Source organism: Choloepus didactylus, chromosome 14 (assembly GCF_015220235.1).
Source record: "Choloepus didactylus isolate mChoDid1 chromosome 14, mChoDid1.pri, whole genome shotgun sequence".
Lineage (NCBI taxonomy): Eukaryota > Metazoa > Chordata > Mammalia > Pilosa > Megalonychidae > Choloepus > Choloepus didactylus.
The window spans coordinates 99,030,553-99,041,920 of record NC_051320.1 but is presented as its reverse complement, the minus strand read 5'-3'; positions in this window follow the sequence as shown (position 1 = coordinate 99,041,920).

Genomic DNA, 11,368 nt, shown 5'->3' with positions numbered 1-11,368 from the left:
CATTTATGGAGGGGTGAATATTCAAAAATTCACCCCTCCATAAAAGAAACCAAACACTGGCAAAAATGGTCAGAGTCAACTTTTTCAGAACCTGGGAAATTAAAGGTTTGCAGCATCCAGGAAAGTGTTTATTCAAGAAAAATACATGAATCTTGGTAAGAATAGCAAGCTTTTTGGCAGTGTAATTGTCCTAGTCTATCCAAGCTCTCCAGTTCACTGGAAGCCACGAAAAATAACAGCCTGTGTTCCTGTTCCTGGTACTGGAGGGACCAAAATGGACTTGATTATCAAAAAAAAAAAATTGTCATTCCTGATCCTGTCTGGTGGCACTGCTGGAGACCCCACTCACCCAGTTGACTTGATGCTCACCCCATGTCACAGCCTCCTTCCTGAGGGTATTTGTCAAAGCTGTTTGCAGATGAGTATTTTAACTCGGCAGCTGACTGAGGCAATCACTCAATTGCTGGGGCAAACAATATGCTAACCAAATAGCTTAAAAGGGAAAGCTGGGAAAGTAGATGTCCCCAGAGCTCTGAAAAGCCAAACATGTTCCTGGGAATCTAAAAGGTCACACACTTACATAAGGCAGAGTGCAAGCTCAGAAGAACCCCAGAACGCCCCAGGCTTTCCCCTCTGACCAACCTTGAGGCTCTAGTCATGTAGGAAGAACCAGCTAAGGTGGAATGGAGGCATGGCCCAATAGGCACACAGGGTCCCTAGGGAGAGAACGGGAGACTTCCGGGTTCCAGGATTTTGAAGCAATCCCTGTCCAATCATTAGCTGACCACTAAGTTAACCAAGCAGAGGCTTCAGTGACCACACAGAACAAAGAATACAGACTTGGCAGAGAAAAATCGCCAACAACAGCTACAACACACAGCAATAACAACAAACTGCAGGGAAGGAGAGAACCTGCTGTCCAGAGTTATCACATTATATTGTTTAAAATATCCAGTTCTCTTGTGCAAAAAAACCACTAAGTATGGCATGTACATAGTACAGAAACACCAATCAAAAGAAACCAGGCCTGAGGAAGTCCAGATGTTGAACATGTGAGACAAAGACTTTAAATTAGCTATTTTAAATATAGGTTCAAAGGGCTACGGAATCCGCGTGTAAAGAAAGGAAGAAAAGTATGAGCCTAATGTCTCACTGTTTTCGTTTCTTTGGCTGCTGAAGCTATTCAATGCAATGATTTCACCTAAGCAATGGGAATTTATTAGCTCATGGTTTTGAGGCTCAGAGGAAGTCCAAAACAAGGTGTCATCAAGGTGATGTTTCTCCTGGAATACTATGGTGTTCTGGGGCTGGTTGCTGGTGATCCTTGGTCCTTCGCTTGACACATGGCAAGGCATGTGGTGGCCTCTTCTGGCCTTTAACTTCTCTTCCAGTTTCCATTGATTTCAGCTTCTGGCTGCCACCTCTGTGGTTTTCTCTCTGTCGGGTTTCCATTCTGCTTACAAAGGACTCCAGCAATAGGATGGAGACCCAGCCTGACCGAGGTGGCCCACACCTTAACTGAAGTTCCCTCATCAAAAGGTGCTGCTCACAGTGAGTTTAAGAACATGTTTCTCTGGGGTATATACAGTCCCACACCACCACACTCACCAAATACGTTACTGAGACTACCAATAACAAGACTGAAATTATACAATGGAGGCAAATAGAAATACTGGTCTTGGAAAGTACAGTGATGAAAATGCAAAACCATAAGCAGAGCTCAACAGATTTGAGCAGGCAAAAGAAAGAATCAGCAACTGGAAGATAGGTCAATTGAAACTCTCTCTTCTGTGGAACAGAAAGGAAAAAAAAAGAATAAAAATGAAAAGAGCCCCCAAGACCTATGACACACCATCAAGGATACCAGCACATGTCACGAAGAGTCCCAGGAAGTGAGGAGAGATAGAAAGGTGCAGAAGGAATATTTGAAGAAACAATGGCTGAAAACTTCCCAAATTTGATGGAAAACATTAATCTACATATCCAAGAAGCTCAATGATTTCCAAGTAGGATAAACCCAAAGAGATGTACACCTCGACACATAGTAATCAAACTCTCAAAGGCCAAAGACAGAATCTTGAAAGCAGCAAGAGAGAAGACTCATCCCATGCGAGGGGTTGTCACAGGATAACATCTACTGAGGAACCTAATAATGAGGACGCTGACTCCTCTCTGTGCTGCTCTTATGTTTTCCATATTTTCTGTTCTAATAGTGAAGAACCAGCTATTCCTTCTGATACAGAAGCATATTTAACAGAACTTTACCTAAAAACACTCAAGTACAATTTCCAAGTGATAAAAAGTGGAAAGGTCTTACTATCATAACTGGGACAGATGATTCATGTCCTTCAAGTCCTATATTAGAAGATGAAGGAGAAGCTAAACAGTTGGAAAAAAAAAGCTATGAATGTTTTCAAGAAAGCAGAAAGGCCCTCTCAACCTCCTTAGATATAGAGAACATGTAATCACCTGGTTCTCTGTGAGAACAGGATGGGCTGCAGCTGTTACTTTAATCATAGAGAAGGCGTAAATAATGTAGCAAGGTTGAATACAGTCCAGTCAAATGTATGTTTATCGATATGATGTAATGGCTAAACTAATCATTAGAATAAAATGAAAAAAGCTATATTAACAGGACAGAGACAAGTAATAGTAATCCCTTTTCTAATTTTTATACAAGTAAAAGTATGTTAAATTGCTCTTAGAAAAATCATATAGCTTAACTGGTAAACATATTTTTAGAAAGTTTTACAGGCATTCAAGGTTAAGACTCTGATAACGTGGATACCTTCCTTTGCTCTTGAACCATTCCTGTTCGCGAAGCATCATTTAATGTAAAACTAGAATATGAGTTGATTGAATGTAAATCAAAAGTGCTATAAATTCTCTGTAACTGTGACAAGAGGGAACTCTGAACTCGTGTCCAGCTAGATCAGGAGGAGTGGGGGCTCCCAGGCTTGGTAATGTATCAAGTAATTTTCACATTGTAAACTTGTTCCTTTTACCTCAAGTGCTCCTTTTAGTAAAAATGTGTTAAAGGGGAATTCTTGTCTCGAGTGCTCTTTACTTTTAAACTACTGTCTGTCCCTAGACTCGTGATTGAGTGGGAGGTCACTTGATGAAGCACAAACCCACTGAATCAGACCTGATGAGGCTCAGGCCTTTCCTAACGGGGATCACGGATTTGAGATGTAAAGAGACCAACCCGTGGCAGGGTCCTCAGGGGACTAACAGCCGATCAACAGAAACCACGGAGGCCAGCAGGCAGTGATGCCGTTCAAATGCTGAAAGAACAGTGCCCTCCACCACGAATTCTGTGTCTGGCCCAGGTCTCTCAAGACCAAAGGAGAAACGAAGGGGTTCCCAGATAAACAAAGTGAGAGGTTTGCTGGGGCGTGCTGCCCCCAAGAGCCTGCAGGGAGTCGTCCCGACCTAACGAGAAGAGACTGGGCAGCACCTGAGTCCAGATGAAGAAATACAGACAGAGCTCAAGTGTCGGGGTGGATTGCATCCCCCAAAATAGATATGTTGAACTCTGACCCCGGTGCCTCAGAACATAGCCTTACTGGGAAATAGGGTTATTTCAGGTGGAATTCGTTACACTGAAGGAGGCCAAGCTGGGTTCCAGTCTGACTTGGAAAGGACTTTCATCCTCAGACACGGGACAGGCCAGTGGTGGCCGAGCAGGGGACGCGGCCCAGGGGTGCCGGCGGAGCCAGGACAGACGAGGGAGGAAGGCATCTCCCTCACGGATGCCTTCCAACCCCCGGGCCGGGAGACCCTCTTTTCTGTCGGTTAAGTCACCCAGTTTCTGCTCTTTTGTTACAGGTCCTAGGCACTAAGACGACCAGGGGAGGTAATTACACAGGTAAATATAAAAGACGGTGTAAATATAATTTTGTTTGTACATTTTTTCCCCTTTATCTGATTGAAAACAGCTGCATGAAGCAATAACTATAAATCTATGGAGATGGGCACACAATACATAAAGACATAAAGAAGCAGGGAACAGAACTCCACAGGAGCAAGATTTTGAATACTATTGAAATTTATTTAGTATTAATCTGAATAAGATTATTATGAATTGAGATGTTAATTGTAACCACCAGGGCACTCAGTAAGAAATTGACCAAAAAATATCTAGTAAAAGAAACAATAAGGGAATCAAAATGGTACACCAAGAAAATGTCTAACCCAAAAAGAAGGCAGTAATGGAGAAACTGAGGAACAAAAAAAGACAAGACATATGGAAAACCTATAGCAAAATAGCAGATGTAAATTCTACCTTATCGCTAACTACATTAGTCTCCAGTTGAAAAGTAGAGATTGACAGAATGGATAAAAATAATAGAGAACATGATCCAACCATATGCTGTCTGTAAGAGATGTTTAGATTCAAAGACACAAGTTAAATGTAAAAGATTAGAAAAAGATACACCATGCAGATGGTAACCGGGAGAGCTATAGCAATTATGCTAATATCAACAAAATAGACTTTACGATGAAAACTGTTGTTAGAGTCAAAGACATTTTTTTAGGTTGGTATTATAACATTTATTAAAATAATGTTATGAGTTAATAGAAACAGCGAAGAACCAAAGAATTAAAATGCAAGCTATGTAGAGTCCCAACTAAAACCCCCAAAGTGTCTAATGAATTCATTCAATATAATAAAACACTGCAAAACAATTGGCAATTTTCAGTTATCAAAGCTATGGATTTTGCATTTTGTATCCTTTTCTCAATCAAGAAAAAAAATTCTTTTTGAGTGTTACATAACATACATGTAAAACAAAATAGAAAAATACATTATAAACTTGTAACAATGGCTGTTCATACATTATCTTACATGTAGATACCCAGCATGAACGACTAAGATAATAAAGAATAGACAAAAATACATGTCAGCTGTGCGGTGACATACTAGCAACACTCCCATCTACCGACTCTAAAAAAAATTACATAATGCTGTCAGAAAAATTATTAAAAACTACATATTTTAATAAATAAATTCAATAAAGAATAACACTCAGAACCAAGGCATTCAGAGATTTCAAAAGTCATGCTTTTTTTTTTCAGTTGGTCCAAAGTTTTGTCAACTAAGTTTTCAAAATTTTGTTCCGCGCCAACATTACCCATAAATGTCATACGTTTATTTCATATATTTACTTTCTTCCCAATGAAAGACATTTGATAAACATCTAAAATGTCCAGGTATAACATAGTTGAGATGAAACTGGATCAAATACTGATATTGTTTTTAACAACTATCACCTCAAATGCTTGAGTGTTGCAAATTTATTAAACCAACCAAACAAAATAAAAATCAAAGTGGCACAGCATATATTGTAAATAAATGAAAACAACTGTATGTGTAACAGAAAGACAAAGCAGTGGCACACTAAACCAAAACTAGCTGAATACAAAACGATGGCTGTTTACTGCATAGAGAATAAACTGGAATCTGTTCCCAAGAAAGGTGAGACGGCGGATGAGGGCACCCCAAGGAGCACACCGAGCTCACTGCCGGGGACCGTGACACCATGAAGGCGTGTAAGAGGGAAAGAGCTAATAAGTTGATAATCCACGGAAAGACATTTTATACTGAAAAAAGGGTCAATATGTTAAGAAGACATAATTATAAATATATATGCATCTAACAACAGAGGCCCCAATAAATAAAACAACAAACGGACACTGTGGCAGGGGAGACACAGACAGTTCCGTGCCGAGAGCTGGCGGCGTCACCAGCCCACGCTCAGTAAGGGACAGCCAGAGAGAAGACTGCCGGGGAAAGCGACTGGAAAACTCTCTCAACCAACTAGAACTGGCAGGCAGCCACAGAGCACTTCACCCTCAAACGTTCTTCTCAAGTCACACGGAACGTTCTCCAGGACAGATATTTGGGGCCATAAAACAAGTCTCACTAAATTTAAAATTAATGAAATCATATAAAGTATGTTCTTTGCCACAGAACAAAATTAGAGATCAGTAACAGAGAGAAATCAGTAACAGAGAGAAATGTGGGAAATTCACAAATATGTGGAAATTAAACAGGCATTCCTAAATAACTGATGAGTAAAAAAAAAAAAAAAAAAAAAAAAAGAAATTACAAGGGATATTAGAAATACCTTCGGGTAAATTGGAAATATATCACAACATACCAAAACTTATGGGATGCAGTGAAAGCAGTGCTAAGAGGGAAATTTAGGGCTGTAAATGCCCATATTTAATAGAAGAAAGCTCTTAAATCATTAATCCAACCTTCCAACTTAAAAATACTACAAAAAGAAGAGAAAACTAAACTCGAAGCAATAGTAAAAGAAGAGTGAAAATTATTGAAATAAGAATAGGAAAACAATGGAGAAAAACCAAAAAGCAAAGAATGGTTCTTTGAAAAGACAAAAAAAATTGACAAGCCTATATAGCTACTGACCAAGAGGAGAAATGAGGAGGCTAAAGTTACCAGGGGTGGTGAGGACAGCCGGGAAGCGATTGCTGATGGGTACAGTTTTTTTTTGGGTGATGAAAATACTCTGTAAGTAGGCTGTGGTGCGGTTGCAAAGTCTTGTATTTGAGTATGCTAACAGCCACTGGACTGTGCACTTTAAAATGGTCAAGTTTACTGCAGGTAACTCAGTTTCCCAGGCCTGGTTTAAGTAACATAAACTGGGGGCTTAAGGCAACAGAAAGGTATTCTGGACCTCAGAAGGGAGATGCCAAGGGGTCAGCAGGGCCGTGGGGGCCCCTGCCCGGCCTCGCCCAGCTTCTGGAATCCTCCAGCCGCGGCCCCGCTGCCCGCTTGTGAAGTCAGCAGTGGACTAGAGGACCCCTGGAGTGTAGGCTCACCCAAGTTTACGTGCGCCCGCAGTCCCGGCCTCCCACAAGGCGACCCTGGCAGGACGCAGGGCCCCGCACACCCCTCCCGGGCGCGCGTCAGCCGGGCGCAGCGGGGGTTGAGCCTCGTGGAAACAGGGTTGTCCGAGCGCGTGTCCCTGACGTTGGCTGAGGCGTCCACCCGCGTTTGCAGGCTGTGCATCGTGTCCAGCATGTTTCAGGCAGTTAAAGGCCGATGGAGGGGGCAGGCGGGGCGCGCGGCCTTAGACGTGCCCGCGGCACATCCCGGCGGCCGCTCAGGAGGCGGCGGCTGCGGACAGGGCCGCCGGGGCCGCGGTGACTCGGGTACGGCCCCAGGCCGCAGGGGGCCCCTGCAGGGACTCCCCACGACGCCACTCCTGCCCCCCGGGCTCCACACCTCTAGCCTAAAGCAAATTCTGCTTCAAAACCTCACACCCCGACCCCTTCTCCCGGGGACGCCCCGCGGCCGCCTCCTCCCGGAGCCCCGGGCCCTGCTGCGCGTCCTGTCGGGGCTCCCTTGGAGTCTCTTCAAAGCCCCTCACTGTCCTGAGCGTCAAGCACCAGGCACGACCCTGCTCCCTGCCCGGTCACCTTCCGCCTCCGCCAGGGGAGGAGGCCCTGTCTCAGCGGGCGAGAGCCAGGCGGAGGGGCTTAGGGAACTGTGCCAAGCGAGCGAGGGAATGAATCAGAGCGTAATGCAGGGTCTGGGCTTGGGCCTCACGCGCGCACGCCCCCCCCCCCAGCACATGCCCCCCCAGCTGTCGCCTTCTGGGTCCAGGCCCCGAGCCCGTGGGCAGCTCCTTCCTGGCCCCTGCCTGGCGGCCCCCACTGCGCCTCCTCCACTGTTCACCCATGATGGGCAGGAGACCGGGCAGGAGGTGGCACAGCCCGAGCCCTCCGGGCTCCCATTCCGGGAAAACGAGCAGAAAACAAACCCTCAACACGCCCTCCTGGTTGCCAGCGCTGTGGATGCAACACATGTGCTCACTTCTAAATGCATCCATATATTAGTTAGGGTTCTCTGGGAAACAGAATCAACAAGAGATACCTAAATAAAAGATTTTATGAAAGCGTCTCATGCACGAGTCCAAATTCCGCAGGGCGGGCAGCAAACTGGCAACTCCAGTGAAGATGTTCAATGAGCTCCTCAGGGAGCGAACTGCGACTTCAATGAACGTGTTCGATGAGCTCCTCAGGAAACGCTTTGCTGGGCAGCCGAAGAAGTGAAGGTCCTCTATCTGTCTCGCTTGACAGTCTTCAACTGCGATTGTATAAAAATGTGGCTTATGAGGGGTGACAATGGGATTGGGAAAGCCATAAGGACCACACTCCCCTTTGTCTAGTTTATGGATGGATGAGTAGAAAAATGGGGGAAGGAAAAAAACAAAGGCACTCAGCAATCTTTTTTACTTCAATTGCTCTTTTTCACTATAATTATTATTCTTGTTATTTTTGTGTGTGCGGTAATGAAGGTGTCAGGGATTGCTTTTGGTGATGAATGCACAACTATGTAATGGTACTGTGAACAGTTGAATGTACAATTTATTTTGTATGACTGCGTGGTATGTGAATATATCTCAATCAAATGAATTAAAAAAAAAAGTCTTCAACTGATTGATTGGATTAAATCCAGCTGATTGTGTTCTCTCATTGTGGAAGACACACTCTTCATTGACATCATCAGTCACAGCTACAGCCAATTGACTGATGATTTAATAAACCAGCCTTCTGGTTCATTAACCAGCCACACATATCCTTGCAGTAACAGTCCAGTGCTTGCTTGACCAGACACCTGGGCACCATCACTGGCCAAGTTGACATAGGAACCTACCATCACAATCGAGCTGGTGGCCACCGAGTCCCCACAGGACCCCCAGCTCAGCGGCAGACCCCCTTTCACCAGTCAGGGCGAGTGGGAGTGTGGGAAAGCCCCACACCACGGTGCACTAAGCCAGGCAGGTAGACGAGGGTTTCTCCTCGGCCGTGTGACATGTAGCATCGCCGGCCCGACCGGGGATGGACCCCGCCCCCTCCTCGTGCGTCCCTCCCCGTAACTCCCTGGAAGCTTTGGCTGCCCTGACCTTGAGGGCTGCTCACCCTGAACACATCTTGCTTTTAGAAAAGAGCCCATACCCAGATGATTTCCCAGGACTTGCCCACGAGCCCCCGGCACGTGGCCATCTTTGCTCCTGCCCATTTACAACTGGAGACGCAGCTGCCATAGGTGCAGGCACGTGCGCATGACCCCCCTGCTTCCCTCTCTGTAGGCTCCCCTGACAGATGCTTTCCCACCAACCACCCCGGCGCTGGGTGCCTCCTTTTTCAGAATTGCATCTGGCCCTGTTGTAGGGTGGTTTGGGGCAGTTCTGGCTGGGTCATCCCCCATTTCTTCTTTTGGGGTGAGTCCTGCTGCTGTTTCAGTGGGATACGGAATTAAGTTCTGAGGTTTGCCACCCAGGACTGGTGCGGCCGCTCCAGGATTCCCAGGGAGCTCGCCCCTCATCTCCCACACTTGTCAGCAGGGGCTGCCACCTCGTGGTCAAAAATAGCGCTGCACGTTCCAACCATCACAGCCACATCCCAGCAAGCAGAAGAGGAAGAGCCCAGAGGGGCACTTCCTCCAGGTAAGGCCCCTTCCTGGAACTTGGGCCTGACATGCCGGCTCCTACCCTTTGACTGCAGCTGGGCCATGGCCACACCTTGCTGCCTGGGAGCCTGGGAACAGGTTTATTCGGGGTGATCTGTGCTCATGCAAAATTTGGGGTTCTATGACTAAGGAGGCAGAGAATAGATATCAGGGGACTAGCAACAGATTTTGCCACCCCCAAAATAAAATGTTTAGGAACATATCCTCATTCCTTTTACATCCTAGGAGTCAGCGATGGAGACACCAAGGGAGCTGCAGGGCCTGCAGGGACACTGGGTAGAGAGAAGTGGACATTGCCCCATGACAGGAAAGCAGAAGGCCCCGAGCGCTGGCAGCGAGCAGTGCAATGCTGGGGTCTTCAGGTAGAAGCAAAGCATCACCTATAGCGAGACTTTGAACTTCTAGCCTCAAAACCATGAGGCAGTCAATTCCTGTTCAAGCCAAACCATGGGTGGTGGTTGTGAGGGCAGCTGAACAAACAAGACTCTGGAGAGGAATTCCATCTTAGACGTCACCCCACCAAGAGAACAGAGATGATGGAGCGGGGACTTGTGCAGGTTTTAGAGGCCAGGAGCCAATGGACTTGGCAGGGAGAAGCCCGTGCCTCAGAGGTGGGGTCAAACCAGGGGATGGCGGTGGTGGTGGGGACAGTTTGATCACAGAAGCTGACCCGAGCGATTCCAGCCTGGGGATGAGTGGGCTGCCCAACAGTGGGACCCCTGCCTGGGAGCCCCAACAGTAGCAGCCGCTGAGCACCTACTTCCTCTGGAGAACGTGGCCCCCGCGAAACCCCTCAGGTCCTGACCTCAGGGGTCACCCCACTGTAAGGCTGAGCCACCCGCTTCCCTAGCCAGGGGCTCCTCTGGGGGAAGACAAAGCAAAACCAGCAGGAGGTGCAGCGCAGGCACCCGATGGAGCGGTGAGCAGTCCCGGGGTGCAGGACAGTGGGGGGAGGTCTCTGCACCCTCAGGGTGCTCTCCCCAGGATCCCCCAAGGCTGCTAGACTCTCACAGAGCCTTTGTGCCCCCCCCCAGGGATTGATGCCATGTCCCATCTTGGTTCCTAATGCTGAAGCCGACATGGCTGTTTGCTTTGCTGCCCTGCAAGTGCCCTCCTGTGACGAGAGGCCTGAGTCACAACCACCAGGCTCCCTGATGTGGCCCTGGCATCACCAAAGGGTCACACCACACGCTGCTCATTCTTCAAATGGACACCAAATCATCCAGCTCCCCTCAGGCTTCTCTCCCAGCTGTGGTGGGGAAAGGACTTCCTGCTGGCCCCTCCAGGCTCTCCCAGGCTCGGGGGTCTCCAGTTCTGCTGCCTTTGGGGCTTGCAACCTCAGTGCCAACTGCATTGTCTGGGTGATGCTGGGTGAGCTCCGTGGCCTCTGCCTGCCCTCGCCTGGGTACCTGTCCCTTTGGCTCTGCTCCCAGGAGGCTGCGTCAGGGCTCACCTCACACAGCAACCCCCTGCCATGGACCCAGGCCTCCTCCGCAGGTTCCAGCTCCCCCGGGGCTCCCTCTGCCCCCCAGGCCCCGAGCCCTCCACTCCCTGTCCTCGAAGCCTCTTCTCTAGCACCAGACAGAAGGCAGCAAGCCATGGTGACCACCAAGCCCAAGCCATCCCGGGCCAGCAGAGCACGTGCTTGGGGGGAAGGAGAGCAGGCGAGTGGGTTTTCACAGAGCCCCTGTCCCGGGGCCCGAAGCTCTCTCCTTCCGAGGCTTGGTGCCCCTTACCCCTCAGCCGTGCCCCAGCCGGCCAGGGCTCCTGTTATCTGGGGGGCTTGCGAACACCCAGGAGAAGCAACAGGAACGCCCCATTCGTGCAGGCTACAGTTTCTTGTCGTGCACAGTGGGCAGGAAC